Genomic DNA, 25,136 nt, shown 5'->3' on the forward strand with positions numbered 1-25,136 from the left:
CATCAAAAGATGGCTATCATCCAAAACTAAATATCATTTCTGTTCCCTTTCTTGATCTGAGGAAATTTGGAATGATAATAAAGAGGCTCCTAGAACTGTGTTACACAAAAGAGTAAAATGAGGGTGACTCTTTTCTTGCTGTGCTTTTCTTGTTGCATAACCATGAGATGGAATATATATATATACATTTCTATTTTAACTATTTATCTGTGACAAACAAATGGCAGCAAGCAAAAGCTGCTCATTCTAAGTATTGAATCTTAAGTTTTGCAAAACTGAAAAACAAGAGGGGAAAAATTTTATATGTTGAATTCTGGTACCAATTTTCACAGAAATACTTGAACAACGATCAATACAAATACATCTGAGCATTTTGAATTCACTTATCCCAAAATTTAAAGTAAGCCATCAAGGAAAGAAAATCAAATGTTCAAGTTTAAGAAGTTTAGGGAGATTATTTCCTCTTCTTCTTGTGCCCAAGAAGTGAGAATCACAGAGGTCTCCGGTGCAATTAAGCAGGTTTAAGCTGCCATTTCTGGCTTCTGGGATTTCAGTCATGTGTGTTGGAGAAAGCTCTTCCATTTGCTGTGCTGCAGATTATTTGATAACAGATCTTATTTTTATTACTTTGTTTCCACCTAGTGTTCAAACTGCAAATTACACTAAATTGTAAGTATGTTCTAGAATCAGTACTTGCAGATCAGCATTGGGCTCAGCTAGGAGGGATTTGCATCAAAAATAAGCAAATGGATATAGTAATATTAAATATTTCTTTTACGGTATTGCTACTATTTGCAGTAGATTCTACACTAAAGGATGTCAAGCATCTACTATGATCTTTGCTACACAGTCTGTTAAGGAGCAGGAGTATCAGTTATGATCTAAATGTCAGAATCCTTCATGGATATAATCTTTTTTTTTTTGTGTGTGAGGTCTGCTGTTAACTGAAGACAAATGAACACATGAGTGGTCACTGAAAGACATTCATTACTCTCATGGGCAAGTGTGTGCTAAGAATGAAGTCCAGAAGCCAGTCACTAAACTACATGGAGGTTTCCAGGTGAACTTACCTGTATAGTCTTTACCATATGTCAGTAAAGTATTTTCATGCTTTATAACAACCATAAGATTTTAATAACAGATACTGGAGGCTTCAAAAACTCCATTGTGTTGCAGGAAGAAATAAAAGAGAAATTTTTGTGTTGAACTATGAAAAATATTTTTTCTGGTTTGTTTGGGAGGTTCAATAGAACATAGCAAGAATACACAGCTTGTGGCTCTACCTTGTGAAATGTAGCAGGAGGCTTAAGGACAGATAAAAAGCATGTATGGACAGTGATGTTTTAAATTCTGTTATGTTCTAAGACAAAATAAATTGTGCCTTATACATTTTAGTATGTTACATACGCTTACAAAAAGTAAAAAAAAATATATACTGGTATTGCTAATCTCAGACAGCAATTCATACAACACAAGTATGGCAACAGCTTTGATAGCTATATGATATTTTTTATTTACGCATTTCTTATAAAATTCTAGATACAATAATTCTGTTTATTTGCCTGTTCTTGTAACTAGAGCAAAATAGCTAAAATACCTAACTGCACCACATACATCATCTGAAAAAATACAGAATTATTATTTATCCAAGCTTCTAATGTCTGATGTGTATGGGGACAGAATTACTTGTCTTGAGGATTTGTAATTTGGACTTTTTCTTTAGGAAAAATGCTTTTTTTTGTTTTCCCTTACATTCTCTCTTTGAGCACATGCAAAAGTAAATGTCCAGATTAAGGAACTAACTGATAGTTTCTTGGATAGTTTCATTCAGGACAGTGTACTAGCTGTTATCACTTTTTTCACCTTTTTTTTTTTTTTTTTTTTTTTTTTAAGTGTCCAGCACTGGTTACTGCATTAGGCAATGCCTAACAACCTGCACTGCACTCAACTCCTTTCAGGCCTTCATCTGAGGAAGTATCTCCTCTAAATGAGTAGATACTCCTCACCCATTTGAGGTGTGGCTTAGACACCAAGGTGCTTGCTCCAAACCAGGCAGATAGCTATGCAGAGGTATACGTGTATGTGGCTGGAGAACTCTGAATAAAAGGGAATTTACATTTTGCAAGAGATAGGCAAGAGGCTGGCTAATGTTTCCAGAGTTAAAACTTTTTATTTAAATTTCATTTTCATAGCCAATCTTTTTCCTTGATTTGTAAAGTGGTGTATTAATATCATAGACGTGTAAGACAAAGAGTCCTTTCTGTTGAAATGTGTTTTTGTTTTGATTTACAGACTGCTTATAGTGACATTAAAAAAACAATTAATTTAACTTCTCTAAAGACTAAGTGCATATGGATCTACAGGTCAGCAGTTGTCTATCAGAAATATAGAAATATCAGAAAAATATTGGATTATTTTAACAACTGAGAGCATTACTGTCTGAACTTGGAGCTACAGAATGGTTCAAGTCTAGATCAGTTGCTACTACCCAACCTTCCTGCTTGAGTAGTAAACCCAAATTTTATTTATGGCATTTTTTTTTCTTATTTGTGAAATAATCTTAACTGAATTGAGCTTTTAATGGCGACTCCATGGAGAGGGTTAGGAAGGAAAGAACGCTATTTTATGATATTCTCTGTTGTTACCTGAAAGCCCTATCCCTGCCAGAGAGATTCCTGCATTGAAGTGTAGATTTGCTAGATTTGTAGGTTTGCTAGGTCTGAGTCCCAAAATCATCTGGCAAGACCTGTAAACTAGGGAAGGCATCACCGTGGATGTAGCTCTATGGGGAAGATGCACCCATCTTGGAACAGCTGCTCTTGTTTTGGATCATGGTAAGCTGAGGGACTATTTTATTTTGCATATCATATATTGATCATATGAAGACAATCTCAGCTTTTATGGTACTTTAAGTAGAGTGGGACTGGGATGGTTTCCCTTGGAGGGGATGGAAGGCAGGACTTTGCTACAGGAGGAAAAAACATACTGCCAGTATCTAAAACCAACAATAAATTAGTGCAAGCAGAGTAAATTATTTTTGACGGTATGGGAAACCTCAAGATTACCTGATATAATTAAAATCAGTACATTCACCTCTAAGTAATCATTTGTAATAATAGGTGTCATATTTCTTACCCTATCATCCTTTAAGGAACTGCTCTTGGCAAAATAAATAGATTTCCTTGGAGGACTGCATTTATGCAAATAGACTGTGATTAAACTAAATTAGCACTAAGTATCCTCTTCAGCCTTGTATATACAATCCTGTCCTGGGATCTTTGGGCTAATGAGTATGTGGATGAAAATGTTTTATGAGAGATACTGTGGAAAACTAAATAAATTATTAGAGTGTAAAGTAAGGAGGAAGCTGACTTTGATTTTTGCAACATTTTAATGCTGGTACTATATATTTTGAATCACTCTTTTCTATTAAGAAGGCTAGTAGAAAGAAGGGCACCTTTGACTAATGTTCTTTTTTGATGCTTTCCATTACAGAGGAATGGCCACACTAGATTAGACATAAAGAACCATCCAGGCCAGGAACTTATTTCTGACAGAGCTCAGTCAGATGCCTCAGAGGAAGGATCTGCATTGCAAGGATCTGCAGTCAGACGTAAGGGCATGGCTCACCCTCTAGCATGAAGCTAATAAAGCTGTTCATATACCTAGAACAGTCTGGTGATACCAGAAATAATGAATTAACTGTTCACAAATTTTCAATCTCTTGTACTATGTGTGAAATACAGCCAAGCTCCCAAGCCTGATCCTTGCTTGAAGGTTGGATGTAGCAAATGTATCAGTTGCCATAACCTGGAGGCATCACAGTGGGCTGGGAAGTAGGGGCAGCAACAGCTGTGGGCAGAGCAGCCCAGGACTCATAAGAATTCACACCTGCACATGCCTAAGCAAGTGGACTGAAAAATCCTATCTGCTGATAAACGTTTTAAAAGGGAGTAATCTAACCCCTTGTGTTTGGTGCTGTTTCGTGAGGATTTCAGAACTTCCATGTGTCCCAGGTTTTATGGGGAGAACTTTTGGAGGTCTCAGCAAGAACATCAGAGCAGTTTAGGGAAAGTCAGATATAGCCACAGCATTCAGGGAGGTGTCTGCCACTTACACTGGCATGCAAAGCTCTGAGTCAGCTTTGTATGGAGTCAGAGACCTTAAATGAGGCATGGAAACAGAGACACCCAAATATGGAGCTACTTGAAATTCACTTTTTCTTTGTAGACACTTACGAGTAGTCAATACAAAAACACTGAGGGTGGGGGATTTCCTACATCTAGCTGTTACCTTTTCCTGAGGTCTATCCATCTGGGACCAGAAACAGACTAGTGTCCACCATTGTTTCTTCAAAGTTCTGACTAAGGACTACTCTAGTAAAAACAAATTGTGGAGAAAGTAATATAAGGGACACACAGACACACAGCCGCCTTGTTTTCAGAGACTCTGTATAAGTAGAACTCCTCCTGTTATTATGGAATGCTGCTCATGACAACTATAGAGAAAGCTTGTCATATGGAACATTAATTTTTTACAGGACCATATTTAAGCTCAGTAAACTAATTTATTTATTTATTTATTTATTTATTTTTTACAATTGTGAAGTATACTGTGGAATTAAAATATATAAATTTATTGTTAAAGTTTCCCTCATCTGTGCATTATCTATGATGTCTGCTTCTAATGTGTAGATGTATATTTGCCTGAATGCATATTCTGTATCTTGTTGAATAAATCAAAGCTGTTATGTATTCCAGCTTTCATAGTTCTATTGCTTATGAGATATTGTGCCTGTGAATTCAGGTTAGCTTGGTTGTTCTTCACAGATCAACATCTTTAGTACTTACACAATCCTGCAAGTGACTAAATTTATTTGGCTCAGAGCAAAGCATCAAAATATGCCTTCTTATGATGTTTATCTCCTTTGCTCATAACAGAAAATTTTATCTATTTTTAAGAAGTCTCTTGTACATGAATTTCACTTTTTGAGCTTGTACTATACTTTCTTTTCACAAACTTCTTAATAGTCACTTCTGTTGCAACAGAAGAATGAAAATAAATCGGTACATTTTCATAATTAATTAATTAATTATAAGGCAGAAGAGGAGATAGTTTACATTTCATTGACTTTATAATAATAGATTTGCAAATGTACGTGTGATTACCTCCTTCCGTCTTGTTCATTATTACATGAAAAGCTCAGGGAAGCCCTTAATCTTTTTTACCAACCATAGTTGTCAGAGATAGGATGTGGTAAGGATGGGAGTAAAAAAAGGAAGGAAACAGGTTAGCACTGTCCGATGAAAAGGTGTACATAATTACAGAGAAAGTGTGGACTCTTTTTAAAGTTAGTAATTCTGGCTTCATCTTCTGGGAAGTAGCCATTTATACAGTGTACATACAGCTTAGGAAATTGACACTCATAAGAGGAAGGAAAGAATATGCTATAGATGGTTGAGTCTAACCTAATCAAGTTACTGGTGGTATACCCCAGGGCTTAACACTGGGCCAATACTGTTTAGCATCTTTGTTAACGATCTGGATGAAGGAACAGAGTGCTCTCCCAGCAAGTTCACAGATGATACAAAACTGGGTGGGCTGGCTGATGTGCCAGCTGGTTGTAGACCTTGACAAACTGGAGAATGAGACAGAGGGTAACCTCATGAAGTTCAACTTCATGGAGTAAAAGCATGGGTAACGAGGGTAAAGGCAAAATCCTACATCCAGGGAAGATTAACCCCCGGCACCAGTACATGCTGGAGGCTGGCTGACTGGAAAGTGGCTTTACTGAGAAGGTCCTTAGAGTGGAAATTGCCCAGGAGCTGGAAAACAAGATGACCATGAGCCAGCAATGAAACCTCATGGCACAAAAGGGCCAGCAGTATCCTGGGCAGGTTGAGGGAAGTGATCATTCACAGAATCACAGAATTTCTAGGTTGGAAGAGACCTCCTCCCTACTTTTCACCAGTGAGGCTGCCTCTGGAGTACCATGTCCAGGTCTGGGCTCCTCAGTATAAGAATGATATGCACTTACTGGAGCAAGCCCAGCACTGGGCCACAGAGGTGATTAAGTGCTGGCAACATCTATCACGTGAGGAAAAGCAGAGAGAGCTGGGACTGTTTTGACTGGAGAGGTCTCAGGGGAATCTCGTCAATGTGAATAAATGCCTGCTGGGAGGGAATCAAGAAGAGGAAGTCAGACTCTTCTCATTAGTGCCCACTGACAGGATAAGAGGCAATGGGAAGAAACTGAAAATCTTGAAATTCCATCTGAATGCAAGAAAACACTTTTTTACTATGTGGTGTGGTCAAGCATGGGAACAGATTGTCGAGAGAGGCTGTGGAGTCTCCATCCTCAGTGGTATTCAAAACTCAACCAGACCACCATCCTGGGCAACATACTCTAGTTGATCATACTTAAACTGGGGTGTTGGACTACATGAGCTTAAGAAGTCCCTTCCAACCTCAACAATTCTGTGCTTCAGTGAATTGATCCTATTATTTGATTAGAGTCTGCCTGCAAGTGTAGTAGTGTAAAAACATAGGAAAGTATTTCTTTTCAGTTTTGAGTTGTTGACCAATTTAGTGGTGAGTTGACTTCCTTAATGCCTAAAGTGATAATGGTTCCTATCACTCACATCCCATCCTCTAGTTTTGTCCTTCCCAATAGTGCTTGGAAGATATCAAAGATCACTAATATAGAGACAAATTTTGAGACAAGAAAGAAAAGTTCTTCCATATGGAAAATATGATGTATGGATAATATTTGGCAAATGCTTCTCCCATATGTATACATTTAGACATATAAGCAAGATGTGATTTGTAGATGAGAGGAAAGCTAGCACAGTATTTTAAGACTTTATGAAAATCATGACATACTCTGAAAGAAGCAGAAGAATCTATCTGAAGATAGATTGTTCATTCTAAAAGATGGCATGTCCTTTAGGTTGAAATCCTGTGGGAAATTTCTCTTGTAAGATTGTAGCTGCTAGGGCAGAGAAAATACTCTGTACTATGGAGGAAGATTATGACTAAAACCCATATGACTGAATTTACAGAGAAGTTAAAATACTGATTTTGAGGTGTGAACTGTCCTTTTGTTTCAATAGTTGCTAAATTAACGTACTAGCTTTAAAAGATGGCTTCATGACTGGTGTAAACCTAATAGTACCCTGACAAATGAGTGGTGTTGCCCTACCCAGTATCTTTTTTTTTTTTTTTTTCCTTCTCTCTTATATTTTCATTTACTTATTCTATTATTTATTTATTTGTTTATTTATTTTTGCTGTAGGCTTTGTTTCAGTTCTTTTGGTCATGAGACTTGTAGTGAATTGGATCAGTTTACTGACATGACTGAGTTGATGTAAGAGACTATTGCATGAACATGGCCAAGGGCAGGACGAGGAAGGCAGAACTGCTCCTTCTGGTGGGAATGTGGTATTAGATCAGTTTAAACTGATAATGAAACCGCGCCCTTGCTGCTAACCACAAAAGCTATTGTCAGCACCCGTTTACTGGATCACTGCACTGTACAGTTAGGTTAGTGACAGAGACACTGATTCATGGCAATCTCTGGGGTGTTTCCTGAACAGATAGTCACTGCAGTTACACCTCTGACCATTTAGGAGGCTGAACTCACAAAATCCTTAGAAAATTTACAATAAGAGGCTATCAATGAACTTGGCCTGATGTGCAAACCACCGCAGACTGTATATTCGCGGTATTGTCTTCAAATCTCTCAGCTCCCATGTTTTCAGCTAAGCAACCATCCTTCCTCATCCTGTGCGTTTGCCTTTATTTGCTACTTCTGCAGCATAATTCAGATATTACTCTGTCCTGACCACAGGCCATGTGGAAAGAATTGCTAACATGCCACACATTTTTCATGACATAGCTCTCATGCAACATCACTGCTCAGCTGATCACAGATTTTCTAGAATATAAAATTTTTCCTATTTATTTCAACTCCTCTTCAGCTACTTCGCTACCTACTTTCAAATTTCTGTTTCCATTTACTCCCCTTCTTCCAAACAGTGGCACTTGCAAGTCATGTCCCCATTGTGCTTTTTTCATGGATTAAGTTTTGGTCTGACTAACAATGATCTTTGTGTGTGTCATGGTGCTCACCTAGTACCTTTGGAAGATCAAATTTAAAACATGTATTTTCTCAAATAACTACTGGAACTTTTGGTGCTAAAAGTTTTGATTATATAGAACAAGATAGCACTTCAAGTAATATAGTATAATGTAATGGAAAACATCCAAATTTTAACATATTTATCAGCTGAGGAACAACAATAACAACAACAAAATTTCTCTAAGAAAGTGAGATTAAATGCTTCCAAACAAAAACTTCAATGTTATTTGCAATAATGGCATGCTGAAATTTGTATATACATTGTGCTCTGCTAATTTTGTTCTCCTGTAGTAAACAAGCAATTGAAATTGATATTCCATTCATCTTTTGTGAAAGCAAAAAAGATTGTTCTTATTTTCAATTGAAATGATCTCTAGTTCCAGTAGAGATCTTTACCCAGAAGGAGAAAATAACCTTTAATTCTCCAAGGTTCAAAGCCAGCACTATGTGTAAGAAAGATTCAAAATAATGCTCATTCTCCATGCAAAACATCTGGGAAACAAGAGAATCTGAGTTCAACAACATGTGATTTTTGAGAAGGTACCTGGGAACTTGAAAACCAGGTTTCACACTGGGGTATTTCAGACACTAAACAAGTGGCCCAAGCAACACTGGCAAATAACTTCTGTACTGCTCTGAGTGGAGAAATAATTTGATCCAACTGTTGTGTGTCCTCACCACAGCTATTTTTACAGAAAACCACAAGATTTTACTGGCTGAGCTCAATGGCATGTGAATTCTGCTCTCCAAGGAGCATGAAGACCAGCAGTTTTGGCAGTTTCATTTCCTTACTGATGACAAAAAATGAAAAAAGACAGAGAGAGAGACCAGCGTGACACATACTGTGACACTGGATTTTGTGGTATCACTTAAACAGAGAGACAGGGTGCAGCTCAACTGTTTTTAACCACAGAAACAGAAAATGTTATTTGGCAGGAAGGAGGAAGTACACCAAATCTACTATGTCTCAAACCTGACTGTGTCTCTTTAAAATGTTCTTAAACCTGTTTAACACACCCCTACTTTTCACCACTCCCTGGGAACATGCGCCTCATATAGCAACTTGTAAATCAAGAAAAACCAAACCCAGCAATTTATTCTCTAGTATGTGGTGGCTATTCTCACACACCCATGCTGGCTGTATAATTAAGCTACAGCATAGCTCACTGACATGGAACTTTCTTCTGCAACTTAAAATGGTAAAACCACTACGGGTTTAAAAGTTTCAAATATTCTAGAGTAGAATTGAAAGTTTCAAAATAAAAATTGAGAAAAGATAAATAATTCAAATACTGTGATTTAGGCACAATACTATGGAGGTTCTGCTCACAGATACATAGATGATGTCAAATCTCAATTGTACTGGTTTATCTGCAGCTCAGGACTCTGAACAGAATGAAAAAAAATTTAACTGCAAGACAGCTAAAAATTAAAGTTTTAGTTTTAGTCTAGCGAGAGGGTTTGAATCCAGAAAGATCTAACATATTCCTTCTAGAAATATTCCCTTTGTACCCATGAATGAGAGGGAAGGAATTGCCTAAAAAACTCAATGATTTTTTTTGTTTGTTTGTTTTCTCTCTGTCCACTAATCTTGCATGTTCTCTGTGGGTTAGACTCTAACCTACCCAGTTTACAGTTTCCTTGCCATGCTTTTTCTGTAAGTGGCCACAGTGTTGCTGGAAAGCTGTTTTCTACAATGCATCACAGGACATGCAGTTTGCTTGAAGATTAGACGAATTTTGATTTAGTATAGGTGCTGTTATTTTCAAGGGTGCAGAATAAGATTTGCAACTATTTGCAACAATTTTGGCCAGAGACAGAGGAAAAAAAATATCTGCATGCATGTTTCCTTTTGTTTGAAATTTGGCAAGAATCATGGCTTTCTGCAAGAGCAAAATTTAATTTGAAATCCTGCCATTACATGGGATTCATCTGACATGTCTATGTGTTTACAGTGTGGATGCCTACATCTGACTTGTCATCTTAGGCTCCCTTTCAAGACAGCGGAAAGAAATAGCAACTCCTGGAGCCCAGTGCTCTGACCTACTTTAGTCATTTACATTAGAGTGAAATGAATTTCATTAGTGGAGTCTTGGGTGACAAATGTAGAAGCAGGAGTCTGACTTCAGATGTTGCCTTGCTATTTTGTTAAGCAAGGCCTGCTTGGAAAGTCTTGCCCAGCACTGAGGAACTGAGTGTTTGAACATAGCTGTCACCAGTTTGGATTCTCCTTTCATTGAGTAGAATTCAGATTATTTACTTAGGCATTAATTTTAATTTAGTTTTCTCAGGCTAATAGCCTGAAAAAGGATCCGGAGCAGCCCACATTTGAAATTACTGGGTTCTTCATGGAATGCATAGCACCATGGCAGGATCTGGAATGTCAGGAACTGATCTGGGTCTCCATGATTACATCCAGATAATTATAATTCTGTCCAGACTCTTTTCCTTCTAATAACACACAAATTATTTTGGAAACATCCTGTTTTAAAGCCCAGCCTCCTTTCCCTTGCACCTAACAACAGCAACAACAAACAAATGAAAAACAACAGCATCAAAAATAAATGAAAAAATCTTCAGCCCAACCCTTCACGTACTGAACATTAAAACTCATTTGAAAGACTGTTTCTGTCAACATTCTTTCCAAACTACTTACAGTTTTTAAAACAATTTTTCAAAAAAAAAAAATAATTTACTCAGAATAAGAGGGAAGAAGAAGTTTGTATTTCAAATATATTCTAACATTCTATTGACAAGTTTCAACATACAAATATATTATAAAGGCAAGAAGAGAACTCAATCTTTTATTCAACTTCTCACCCCACTATGACTTACGTGATATGTGTTGGTTTTGGAAAATTATTCTCTTTTTTTTCACATAGTTTCTTTGTGATTGAAATCTGCACCTGAAATTTATTCCTTGGAATATGCTCAGAAATGCTATTGATCCTTCTACTTCTGTGGACAAGGGAGGGCAACAAAACATCTGAATTATTGTCCAGAGAAGCTTGGAGGGGGACAAGGAGTGAAAATGCCACATCTATAATGCCATTTTCTATTTTACTCCTGCAGCTGACCTACATTTCAACACATATCACAAATCTGCTTTGTGATTTTATCTGTCCTTTGAATAGATGAGCAATTTTATTTGACTGCAAAGGTAGTTTTAAGCAAAGGGTTTTAAACATGCGCTAGCAAATACACAGTGCTCTCCATAATCACATATGTACATACTCTTCCCATTTGCCATATAACTAGAGAATAAATTCAGTCTGAAGAAACTAAAATAAATTTGCTGAATGATTCAGTTAAGTGGCTGAAAGTCAGCCCCTTCACTAAAGAGACTGGCTTATTTTAATACCGAAGCATAAACTTTCAAAAAAAAAAAAAAAAATCTGGTATCACTTTGATGTGGTTTAACCTGGCAGGCAGCTTAGCACCACACAGCTATTTGCTCACTCCCTGCCTCCCCCAGTGGGATGGAGGAGATAATAAAAAAAAGGTAAAAACTCACGGTTGTGATAAAGACAGTTTAATAGGGCAGAGGATGAAGGGATAATAATAACAACAACAATAACAATAATAATAATAAATACTGTACAAAGCATGTGATGCACAATGCAATTGCTCACCACCCACTGACTGATGTCCAGCCAGACCCACAACAGTGGCTGCCAGCCCAACCAACTCCCTCCAGCTTTATAGCTGAGCATGCTGCCCTGTGGTATGGGACATCCCTTTGGCCAGTTTGGGCCAGCTGTCCTGGTTCTGTTCCCTCCCAGCTCCTGGTGCACCTCCAGCCTCCTCACTGGCAGGGCCACGAGAAGCTTGAAAGTCCTTGACTCTGCAAGTACTGCTCTGCAACAACTAAACCATTGGTGTGCTATCAGCATTATTCTCATCCTAAATCCAAAGCACAGCAACATGCCAGCTACTAGGAAGAAAATTAACTCTATCTCAGATGAAACCAGGACACAACTTAATCATATTGCTTTTTGTTTACATCAGCATCAAATAATTAGGAACAATTTAATACAATTTTAGTTATGTACATTATAAAAATTTTGACCATAGGGGTAAACCATTGGAGTGGCAGTCTTTGGTCAGCCCAAAGATCTACTTAGCCCAATATTCTGTCTCCAACAGTGGCCAAAAGCAGATGCTTAGGGAAGCATGGAAGAACAGGGAAAGCACTGATTTCCCTAAGTGCCCTTATAGGCTCTATCAATTTGTACGTTTGAGTCTTAGCCAAATGTGGTTTCTGTTTACTTAGTAACAATCAATGGATTTGTCTTTGACAAGCTTATTGCCATTCTCATTCAACTCTTTTATATATCAGTATGTACTAATGCATATATAAGTACATATACACGCTCACAGAGCAACAGAGATATACACAGATATATATGGATATATAGGGAATGGGGGAAAAGATACCTTTCTGCCATTGTCATGTTTGACTTTGATGTGGATAGGGAATGGGATCATGCTCTGTTATGCTTGGAAGGCATACGCAGCAGTTATGTGTGCTGGTAACACAAATGTGGAAGCACGAAATGAAGATTTGATTAAATAGATGGAATATTGTTGCACCGGTCCATCAGTTTTTAGACTGACAATACATTTCCATATAGGTTTTTAAATGACAGGCAATTGTTAATTTCTGTATCACCTAATTCATTCCTAATAGTAAAAGATACAGTGATCATTATAACAACAAAAGCTTCTTAGCCCTCACAGATGAATCCAGCACCATACCAAGCTAAAGAGAGAAACACAATCTATCAGATAAGTGTAATTTGAACCTCCTCACATAGATATTATTTTATGGAGTAGATACATCTCTGTATCTACTCTAATAAAAGAACAGCCTGTGGGGATGTCTTCAATGTATTTAAAGTGCCCATGGACAATTAATTTCTTTAAGAAAATATTAGTTAGGTAACAGGAAGGCACGTTACGCTCTTCAATTTCTCCTCTAGCATCTTTTAACAAGATGTCTTCCCTGAGGTTGCTAACATGGCTTCTTTCCTAGAGCTCTCAATGAGGATTTCTAGGTGATGGGGATATTGCAAAGTCTTGTTTATAATTTAATGAAAAACCACAGCTAATCATAATTCTCACAGTCCCACTACTATTGTAGCCACTCCCATTTGTGTTCTTTGTTACTGATAACACAATAACAAATAAGCTATTTATCAGTAACATGAGCTATAAAACTGATTACAGCCATTCAGCTGGTACCATGCAAATGTCACTTGACTTAGCCAGATTTTCAGCACAATATTCTTTAGACAACTGATTTTATCAGTAATTTTTATTTTATTTTATTTTATATTTTTTTAAGCTAAGGTAGTAATGGTACTGGTACAAGATTAAGATACACAAGATTAGCATAATGTGGATGAGACTTTCAGGGATTTTTGCAGGATATTCCACTCATTTGCAGAGTAGGGAGGTATTCAAAATATGCAAAAAGCAGGCCTATTAACATTGAAGATTATATATCTGCCATGAAATGTGTTGGCACCTGCTATGATTAGCATGTTTTCTCTATGAAGCAATTTTAGAAAGGGAAACAGAAGAAACTGTTCAGCCATTTTCTGTGGCAGCTAAAAGCATTGAAATGGTTTAGACACTTTGCATACTATTTATAGCATTCTATTTTTTCCTTCTTTAGCTTATGAACTCTGCCACGCCTTTTGGGAGAACAATGGGCTACCAAATACATCTGAAATGTCACTGATTTCCTAGCATTTAAAAAATGCATATGAAAAAGCTCTGATAGTGCTCCTTCTTGTACTCAGGAAGGTGTGGTTAAACAACCGTAGGGCATACCTTACACATACCAGCCAAAAGGTCTTCCCCAGGAATGGCAATCTGTAGTAGCAGTAGCAAATACAAGCTGGGTTGGCAAATAAATAAAAAAATACATTCATACATTTTAAAAATCCATAAAACCCACCCTTATGCCTGGTGCATTTCTACCAGTCTAAGACTTACTGAAATATTTTTCTCAATTTAACAGAAACATAATCTACTAAAAGTGGTTTAAATTGTTTTGTCTCTGCACAACAGCTCTTTCTACCTGATATTACAAAAAGATCCTCCTCTCTAAATACTTCAATCACACAATTCATAAACTTCTGAAAAATAACATAAAAAGAAAGGGAAAAAATCCAAATATGATATATAAATAATCATTTAGGCAGAGGTGGGATCAATATCTGTATGCTTTAGTAAAAGCATTGTAGAGCTATTCTCTCCAGTGAATATTTAAACTTTACCAAGGTAAAATAACTGTGGTAATTGTGATCCCTCCCACAGAAGACACCTTACAACTCAGCCGTTAAAGTAGCTTACTGGTAGAAATGGGCTGCTTTCAAAAGGAGAATTGATCTAAACCCAAGCCTCTCCCCATCATATTTAAAAAGACCTGTCAGTCAGGTGAAGACCCTGGTGACTGGAAAAAGGAAAATATCACTCCCATTTTTCAAAAGGGTAGAAAGGAGCACCTGGGGAACTACGGACCAGAAAGCCTCACCTCTGCCTGGCAAGATCATGGAACAGATCCTCTTGGAAATGATGTTAAGACATGCAGGGTAAGGAGGTGATCTGAGAGAGTCAGCATGGCTTCACCAAGGGCAAATTGTACCTGACAAATCTGGTAGTCTTATATGATGGAGTGAATGCATCAGTTAACAAGGGAAGACTGACCGATGTCATCTACTAGGACTTCTGTAAGGCCTCTGACACAGTCACAGAATGGCTGAGGTTGGAAGGGACCTCTGAAGATCATCTAGTCCCACATGACATCCTGATCTCCAAATTGGAGTAATACGGATTTGAAGGGTGGACTATTCACTGGATAAGGAATTGGCTTGAAGGCCACACCCAGAGAGAGGTGGTCAATAGCTATGACCAGGTGGAGGCCAGTGATGAGCAGTATCCCTCAGGGGTCTGTCCTTGGACTGGTATTGTTTAATATCTTCAAGAACAGCATACACAGTGGCATTGAGTGCACCCTCAGCAAGTTTGCACCAAGCTGAGTGGTGCAGTAGATACAAGAGAAGGAAGGGATGCCATCCAAAGGGACCTGGACAAGCTTGAAAAGTGGGCCCATGTGAACCTAATGAGGTTCAACAAGGCCAGGTGCAAGGTGTTGCATCTGGGCTGGGGCAATCCCAGATATGAGTACAGGCTGGGAGAAGAACTCATTGAGAGTAGCCCTGCAGAGAAGGACTTGGGTATTCTGGTGAATGAAAAGCTTGACAGGAGCCATCAGTGTGTGTGTGCAGCTCAGAAGGCTTACTGCATCCTGGGCTGTATCAAAGAGAATTGGCCAGCAGGTCAAGAGAGGGGATTGTCCCCCTGTGCTCTGCCCTTGTGGGGCCCCACCTGGAGTGGGGGAAGTATGTGGGGCTGTTGGAGCAGGTCCAGAGGAGGGCCATGAAGATGTCCAAAGGGCTGGAGCACCTCTGTGAGGAAAGGCTGAGAGAGCTGGGGCTGTTTAACCTGAAGAAGTGAAGGCACCAGGGTGACCTCACTGTACCTTTTCAGTACTTAGAGGGGGCTTGTAAAAAAAGATGGAGAGTAGTTTTGCTCAGGCAGATAATGATAGGACAAGCGGGAATGTTTTTTAACTAAAACAGGAGATTTAGATTAGATGTTAGGAGGAAATTCTTTACTCAGAGGGTTATGAGGCATTGGAATAGGTTACCCAAAGAAGCTGTGGATGCCCCATCCCCGGAGGTGTTCAAGACCAGGTTGTACCAGGCCCTGGCCAACCTGATTTGGTGGGTGGCATCCTTGCCTATGGCAGATGGGATGGAATGATTTTTAATGTCCCTTCCTACCTCAACCATTCTATGATTCTGTGAACTTGGGCTAAATAGTCTAAATGATTTTTCCAAATTGGAAGGTTGTTGCTTTCTCTTTCTGTCCTTTGATATGATATTTCTATCCTTAGGCATGCTCTGAGATAAGCCTGGCAGGCAGATTAGGCAGAGAAATTCTGACCTCTGAACATCAGGGGAGGAAAAAGAGTTATTAAAAAGGAGTGCAGGCTCTTGGCAATGCCAGTAGTTAGGCTTTGCAAGGCTGCCCAGGAAATTGCTTATCTACCTTTACAATATACATCCTAGTCTGAGCTAGGATGCCCATGGACATCTACCATCAAATCAATAAGTTTTTGTTTGTTTGTTTGTTTTTGAGATGTCTTCCCATGTGCAGGAGAACCAGAATCTGTAGGGGAAAAGAAATCCTGTGGGGATCTAATGTTGGAATAACCTACCTGTGGAAAAAAAAAGCATATTTCTTATTCCTCTATCTCCTCTCTGTTGCAGCTGTGAATCTTACTGGGATTCATGAACTATTTCTAGCCTAGTTCTGAGTCACAAATATGTCTTGGTAAGTGTGTACCCATTGGCAATATGTTCCCTTGGTAAACTGTTGTCACTAGGGTTGAAATGTACCCTGTACACAGAGTTAGCAAAAGTTCTAAGCATACCCTAATTTTATGAAGTAGGGCTGGAGTGGAAATGAGGGGAGGAGTCACCTTCAAGGGAAAGATGTCACCCCATGTATGAGTACCACTTCTTTACATTTATAGCTTTATGTTTGCCGGGCTGGGTTCTGTCTTCCATAAATCACCCTTTCCTTTTGACTTACTTGTTAAAACTGCTGCATACATATGTAGGTGATCCTAGACCAAGCCTTAGCAAGAAAAATATGTTGGTAGCACAGAAGTGCAACCCTCCTCCCAAATAAAGGTTACATTAACTATCTGTTTCTGCCTGCTAACCCATGCAGGCTGGCAACCTGTCATCATCCACTGCTGACACCTCTGTATGTTATAATTTTGTCACCTTTTGACACAAGTTATGTTAAACATGATTCACTTGGGAAAAATCAGGTTAAATGAGTTGGGCCACACTCCTTAACTAAGTAGGGGTAGACTTGAGCAATATCCCCCATTTGTCAGAGCCATTATCTGTTAGTGTACTCCTTGACATAGTTTTGTCCTTGCCAGTGAGTTCCTTCTGAAACAAACAAACAAACAAACACCTTATGTATGGATATCTCTAGTAGAAGCCCTGTATTGTTTCTCATAGGAGTGGGGACAAGGCTACACTCCTTTTTGGAAAGCAAGTTTAGCCCTATTGATGCAAACCATGCTGTATCACTTCCCTTTACGCCAGGGAATGGGCTTGGTATGTTTAACTATGTAGGATACATATAACTATTTTATTTGGATCTTGAAACTGAAAAATTAGAACATCGCTTGCTAGAATGTCTTTAAGTCTTTTGGATACAACAATAACAATAATAGCATCTGATATCCTGGAAGACGTGTTTCCCAATCCTAAATAGAAGGTCCAAAGTATTAAAGGACTTTTCTTTCGTAGGGTTGTGCTTATGAAAATAATGTATTCAGTAAAGTATTCCTTCCTTTTTGGGAGGAGTCACAGAGTTGTATTTGTCCAAAAAGTTGCCTGCTGAGTCATCGCTCATTCCTGTCTCTCTCTTTTGTACCCATATAACAGCTCAACAGGGCTAGGCTGCAGTATGTTTTTTTCATATGATGGCCACTCTATAAACCTTAGTAAGGATTTGGAGGTAGAACAATACTTCGTAGTATGTTTTGTACTTAAAAATGGAAACCCAACAAAAAATGACAAGAAAACCCTGTAGAGAAAATACATTTTAGGAGCTGTCGAGAGACATAGACTTTATAGAAAAATATAAGCTAAAGCTAAGTACATGGAACACAACTATCCTGTTTGGAGAGAGGCAGGAATCAGGAAGGGCAATAACATATTATCACTGTAGGGTGCTACATAGGTTTGACTTTAATAACACTGAATAAGCCATTCAAATCTAAATGATGGTCTTTCTGAATGAGTTATGTACACTTTTCTGCCAGTGCTACACAACTTTAAGTCAACATTCCCCACTGGAAACTAGCAATTTATTAGGAGGCATTTTAAGAATTCTTTGACTGACTAAAGAAGCTTGATTGTCAAAGAAGAATTCAAATGAACTTGTAAAGAAATGGCCTCCAAACTTTGCTAGCAGTCTGATCAGCAAGAGATAGAGACCCCTGATTACTAATCACTAATGTGTTTTTATTACTTTTTAATTTAATTTATTTATTTTTTAAATGAGTTAATATAAGGAGGAATTCTAAGTCACTTCTTGCTTTCCTTCATATGCCGTGTCAGACCTTATATGCTGCTAATATGAATTATGCTATCAGAATGATTTTGGTGGAGTTACACCTCATTGTATCACCTGAGAATTGTGGCTATTTGTGTATGTATCTACTTTTTAAAGAAGCTTATCTCTCTTTTGTTTGTTTGTTTGTTTGTTTGTTTTTCCTTGAAAGAAGCAGAGTATTTGCACAATTCACAAGAAGTATAGACACAGTGGCAATAGGTAGATATTAAATTAGTGACTGTTGTCACCAAAGCTATCTTGTAGTTTGAACTCATAAAGAATTCATTCAACTCTGATACATCAATAGGACAGCATGGCCCAATGCTGTGAACTACTGGATTAGGTAAATTGCATCCTTTAGTTGAAAGTCACTGGTGGACAATACAGAGACATATATTCACTTGTATTTTTTGCATTTCTGTGTCTTGACACTGAAAAATCTGTGTCCAGAATACTCCGTCTGTGCTATATCTGGGGAATTTTATCATAGGCAAGGAATGGAATGAGGGAGACATGATTCAAATTTACATAGTCTGATCAATTGTTTCACTCTGTGTTTCTGTCCCTCCTTCACTTAAATAGGACCTTAAAGTAGGGACTAAAACCAAGACTTCTCTAATGCTGACTGCAGAATAGTTCACACAATCTGTGGGTTATACGGAGATCCAGAGGCAAAATTTGAGTTCCTCTGAATTTCTGAAAGCTAAATTTCTTCTGAGTATGGGAAGTTAGTTTATGGGAAATAGTTATGGTTCACTTTCACTGTACACTTATGCTCAAGATGTTCAATTCCTGATATGTGTTACTGCATTATATATTCCTCACTCACCAGGTAAAATACTTGTACAATTACCACAGAGAAAATCAGACAGAATGATTAGCAGTTAGTCATATTTGCTTTAATTTGAAGAATAATTTTTGTTTGTTTTGTTTTGCTTTGTTTGTTTGTTTTCTCTTTTCTTTTTATTTTTCCAGCTTTGAAGCATTAAATAATTACCGTAGCTAATGTCAAAAATTTACCAGCCAATAAAACCACTGACTGTTGCAGATCAGACAGTCTGGCCTGCTTTTTTCCTAAGCTGAGGTAAGTACCATTGGTAGAATTCCTTATATTTATGTATTTTCATGTGGAGGTTCTATGCTGCCATGTCAGCAAGACTTTCTTAAAGTAAGCCTCTGACTTTGGGTAGCAGAACTGGCTTGCTGTGTCCCATAGTTCTTTTTTGTTGAGTTCAAAGGTTATAAATACAGGAAAGTATCTATTTAATTTCTATAGACTATTGGTTGCATTCCTTTTTGTGTTTCTCAACATTTTGGCCAAAGAAAGCCATGCTGTGAGGCAGGTTGTTTATCTCTGATTTGTGAGCAGAACATTTTTGGTTGAATTGAAAATGCCAACAAAGTAATGTCATCCAGCACCTGGACTCTGAAAGAAAAACCCTTCAAAAGAAAAACATATTCTGACGCTCAGGTGTTGTTGTTACAAATCAAAGCTATTTTTTCCATTTCAACTGAAAACAGTATTAGAATTTCTTTTTAACTTAATTCCCACTGTGCATTGCTTATGAAGAAGGACTTCTGTTTCATTTGGGAGGCATGCATGTTAGAAATGTAAAACTGCAATATGTATGAACAGAGATGCATTCAAAACATTTTCATCTTGATTGTAAAAATTTAAAGATATAGTATAGCATACTTGAACACACTATGATTGTTGTAAATATTTTTACTTTCAGAAACCTGGAGGCTGAGATGTACAAAGTTCAGAAAGGTATGCTTGCATTCATTAATTGTGAAACTTGTGGTAGTTGGTAGTTTATACTTAGTGTTTTCTGGTCTGTGGCTTCATCAGCTGCATTTCTTCAGATGTAACCAATGTTTAGACAGTAACTGCATGCTAACTACCAAGCCTCTGAAGACACAACCATCAGCAAAAATAAGGACTAGGAACATGGCTAAAGACACATTTACTAAGTTGCTTTTGTCAGTTTGCGTTTTTAGTACTGAAAGGTCTTAAGTTTCACAAAAGACAATAGGACTAGGCGACACAGCATCTTGTATAACAACGTCTCACGTATTTCAATATGAAAGCTCCCTGAATATACAATAAGCATGGGCTTATATAAGATACCTTAAAAACTGACCATGTGTCTCAAACAGAAACATAGGGTCTTATACAACATTTCTGTCATGGAAAGAGTCCAGAGGAGGGCCACGAGGATGCTCAGAGCTGGAGCACCTATCTTTTAAAGACAGGTTGAGGGAATTGGGGTTGTTCAGCCTGGAGAAGAGAAGGCTTTGAGGAGACCTTAAGATGGCCTTCCAGGACCTAAAGGGAGCCTACAGGAAAGCTGGGAAGGGACTCTATTGGGGAGTGTAGTGATAATACAAGGGGGAATGGCTTTAACCTGAAAGAGGGTAGGTTTAGATCAGATATAAGGAAGAAATTCTTGAATCTTGGGGCTGGAATTAGATGATCTTTAGGGTCCCTTCCAACCCAAACCATTCTGTGATTCTATAATGAAGTGATTGTTTACTGCTACTGTCTTTATTAATAGTAAGTCAGTTTTAGCCTACAGAGAAACAAACTGCAGTTATTATAAGGAATTAACAAACAAAATAAAAAGCAAAGGCAGTCTCTTTTTTTCTTTTTACTACTGGCTGTGCTGAAGGAGAAAGTAACTATGCACAGATAAGACTTGGAACAAGATCTCATGTAGGAGGGATTTTCCCCCACAGATGTTTTGCCTCTGCCCACATATTCAAACAAAGCAAATACCTAATGTGTATCAGATTCCAGTGTTCACACAACACTTCAGCAGATTTTTCCTGTGTTGAAATGCACTTTTTCTTTATGTTTGCCTGTGTAAATACCTGAAACACTCTACATGAGACGCAGCCCTCTAACTCTGCAACATATATTTCTGTGGAAAATCCATATGAGAGCAGTATATTGTTTCAGATAGTAATTGCTTGTTTTTCTGTTTCAAAGTGTACGCAAGTATTTCATTTTGTGAAGCCCAGCCCTATTGCACTTGAAAAGTACAGCAAGCACAGAAGTATAACAACTTACCAGTACTTTTAATTGATTTGGTATTTCTACAAGGTGCCACCCTTTTCCACACCTCCTACCTCCTCCTTAAGTGACTCAGCCTCTGAAGGAGAAGTCTCTTGGCTTTTGAGACAGCTGGATGGAGAACAAGAGTTCAACTCTCCGTCTGCTTTGACTATACCTCACTTGCAGGTATCTCCAGGTTGACTTACCACACTGAACAACACTAGGACACAAACTTCTGCCATATCTAGGTAAGGCGTTTATGTTTCTGCTTATCATATCTGCTTTATCATGTATCAAAAGTCCTACATTTTCAGATGTTCTGTGATTTCTGAGTATCTAACTTAGGATCACACTTCAAGGGTTATGATTTTAAAGAAGTGCCAAGACTGTGCTATGAAAACCTAGCCCTTAAAGCGTCGTAGTTTAGGTCTTCAAATTTCCTAGACCTTCCTGAAGTCGTCTCTTACCCATACAATCTTAATTAATTGCTTACTTACATTTTATTACTAATTGTATTGCATTTTAGTGTTATTTCTCTCATGACAAACTCACTGTTCAGACCACTTTTCATGAATTGCTTTTCTAATGTCATTTTTGCTCTTTGGCTTGGTTTATTGTTTCTTTATTCTTTCTTCAGAATTTTTATCTAAAATTAAATTAAAAATTATTAAAATCTCATTTACTTGAATTTGCGTTAGTTATATGATTTTAAAGAGGAAAAGTAGCAATAGTTTGCTTTTTAAGAATACACTGCTAGTTAAATATTCAGAAATCATTGCCAGTTTTGCAAAAGGCATAGTAGAAGTATCTTTTCTATTTTGATATTATGACTTATCCACACATTGAACTGAACTCATGCATAAACAGGAAGGGTTCTTCATTAAAAATGTAGCAAAGTGAAAGGAAGTAGGTTAATAAAAATATATATATGATATAATATGAAATTATTACTCCCCTTCTACATTCCGTTAAAAAAAAAAAAAAGAAAAAAAAAAAGCCACATTTAAAACTGATCATATAGTCCTAACTACAAAGCACATACAAATTTGAGTTATGACTTAGCAGCTCATTTTCAGCATACATTAGGGACAGTTCCAAAGCTTAATTTCTTTCAAAACAGAATCTCCTCCGCCCACGTCCTGAAAAACCAGTTTTGAGAGTTCTTTCTGCTACAAATAGATGAATGATTTCTGTTTTACATTCACGTGTTCTCTAGCCCAACCTTGCCTGTCCTAGCCTTGCCTGATTTATCTTTTATGTATATGCACATATTATTCCTGTTCTTTACGAGGGTTGTTATCATTATCAATTCTCTGACATAAAACATATAGTAAAATATTCATTTAAATGCAATATATTATTTCCAGAAGTTTAAAAATGCATTACATTGCTATTTCTCTGACATGAAACTCGAAAAAAGAATCATTCCAGGAATGTGTTTTTGTTGTTCTTTAATGTCTATGAAATAAATCTAGTTATTTTTACATATGGATTTCAGCAAAAGGACAAAAAGATGAATGGATTTCTGAATAAAGAGATACAAGTGGCTTACAATTTTGAAGAATATAAATTATATTCAAGTGTTTGTTTTTAAGCTCAGACTATGTACTTGGTACTGTGCTGTTAGCAGCAGCATTGTTCTTTCTATTGCATGTCCTGACTTTTGCATGTCTTGAACTCCGGCAGTGGATGCTGGTGACAATTCCGGAGGGAGGAAAGTGTAGCATACGTACAGATCTGCATCTGATAGAGTGGACTTTTAAGGCTATTTAAAGGATCATATGCTTGACTGAAACAGCAAAGTTATCAACGTGAAGGATGATAGAGATTTGGCTGGCTCTAGCTATGATTGTTGAAAAACAGCCTTTATGTGCAATAAGGAAGTGAACCCATGTTTAGAAAAACAAATTATTATTTAAGTATAGGTAGGGTGATAGCATAGACACGATGTTCTGATAGGATTATGATAGATCTTCATTTGAGGGGAGAAATGATGGATACAGAGAACAGCAAAATTGGTGTTGATTTCCAAACAAGCAAGATTGCATCTCACATGTATGGTTATCTATTTAGAATTGTAATGATGTGTCTTCCCAGTACCTTATTTCTAAGTCTTGGAGATCCCTATCATTATTCAAGACAAAGAGATTTCAATCAGTTGCTGCTCATCTTTGTCTTACTATGTTCAAGAGAAATGATGGACAAAATAACAAAGTTTGCTGACCTGACATAGAATATGTTAACTGAGGGCACAGAAATGTTGTGGTGTTTTAGGCATCTGTGGTTAAGTAGGATCAAATGTTGTTTTCTTTAAAATGTCATATCCTTGACATTCATCTCATATAAATGGAAAATAAGTTATGTATGACAGCATTAACTTAAACAGTTCTAATGGAAAAAATAACAAAAAACAAACAAACAAACAAAAAAAAACAAGAAGGTAAACCAAAGTAAACCTTCATTTTATTCAATCATCAGTGAAGTTATTCTGGCCAAAATTTCTCCTAGGTTGCAGTGAAAGAATGAAAATCAGTTAAAGCACAAAGGATGTGGTACATTAATGTCTTAACCATCTGTTAGATTTCTAATTGAATAATTCTAAAATTTTGAATTCTGATTACTCACAAGACACCAAATTTTCAACTTACTTTAGAGAAAATTGGGCTTCAAGATGACATTTTAGTGAAAAGTTTTGAATTTGGGATAAAGAACAAAGTATCTGTTCATATTCAAATGGCAGATATTTGTTTGATGTTTTTGAAAAGTTGGAACTTTAAGGACACAGTACATGTAATCAGCAAACTGTGGCTCTGAAGAGCCATGTGTAAGAAACCTGTTTGTTCCATATGGCATTTTATGTGGAAATGCTAAACTCAGAGGCTTCTCTACAATCTAGATTGTTTTAACAATATAGCATAAGAAGGCAGAAGACAGGAAAATTCTAATACTGTTTGTTTGTTTGTTTGTTTTAGAACGCTTCTTCTATAATCTTCTGTATTGTCGAGTTCATGAGTAGGAAGTTTAATATTTTAGACATTGATGTTTGGCAACACTTTATATGAAAAACTGCTGTAGAAAAACAAATTTATTGACTTTTCAGAGAAGAGGGTGTACCTCACATCTACATTTTTAGATTTCCTATGGTGAATTACTTGTACAGTGTGATGATATGCAGTAACTTTAAGCTGAGGAAAGAAATATTGTTTATTAAAAGCAAAATACATGTAATCTAAATATTTATAAATAAGATCTTAATAACTGTCACAGCTAAAAGCTAAAGAACAAATATTTTTTTTTTTTTTGTCTATAACTAGTTCAGTCTAATGTGGAAAAAATGATTCTTACCAGAAATGCTTCTATTATTCTTGTTTGTGTGTGTGTGTGTTTTTTTTCTTTCCAAAATGCAGCAATGCATATATGTGAAACCTAATTATGTAGAAAGCTACAGCCCAGAATAAAACACGGAAGGCAAGAGAGCTCTGTATTGGAAGAATGGGTGTGTTCAGACTAGCCAAAAACTAGATGGTCTAGCTTTGAAGATTTATGGCAGCCTGAGGTCTTCTGCTGATCAGGATGTGAAAAGGAGATGCAGATACATGAATGTGGCTATTTGTGATAAAAATAGAATTGAAGACTCCTGCTGCTTTCTGAATAACTTGCTACTATCTTGGAGAGGCATTTGACTTCCTCTGAAGTCATGCTTGAAGTTGTTTTTGTTTT

General features: G+C 37.3%; 1 protein-coding gene across 6 annotated transcripts in view; it reads left to right on the plus strand.

Moving 5' to 3' along the window:
* The window catches only part of SCEL (sciellin), a 96,583-nt gene that overhangs the window by 24,562 nt on the left and 46,885 nt on the right, over positions 1-25,136 (plus strand). For 4 of the 6 annotated variants that reach the window (XM_084518288.1, XM_084518294.1, XM_084518293.1 and 1 more), the window contains exons 2-4: positions 19,334-19,442; positions 20,095-20,129; positions 21,465-21,664. The gene's annotated coding sequence lies outside the window, so the exon portion shown is untranslated. Of the gene's footprint in view, positions 1-932; positions 1,061-16,520; positions 16,550-19,333; positions 19,443-20,094; positions 20,130-21,464; positions 21,665-25,136 lie in introns of those variants that run through there. The other 2 variants (XM_084518290.1, XM_084518291.1) reach the window with 2 other exon arrangements.

Source organism: Aythya ferina (genome assembly GCF_964211825.1).
Source record: "Aythya ferina genome assembly, chromosome: 1".
Lineage (NCBI taxonomy): Eukaryota > Metazoa > Chordata > Aves > Anseriformes > Anatidae > Aythya > Aythya ferina.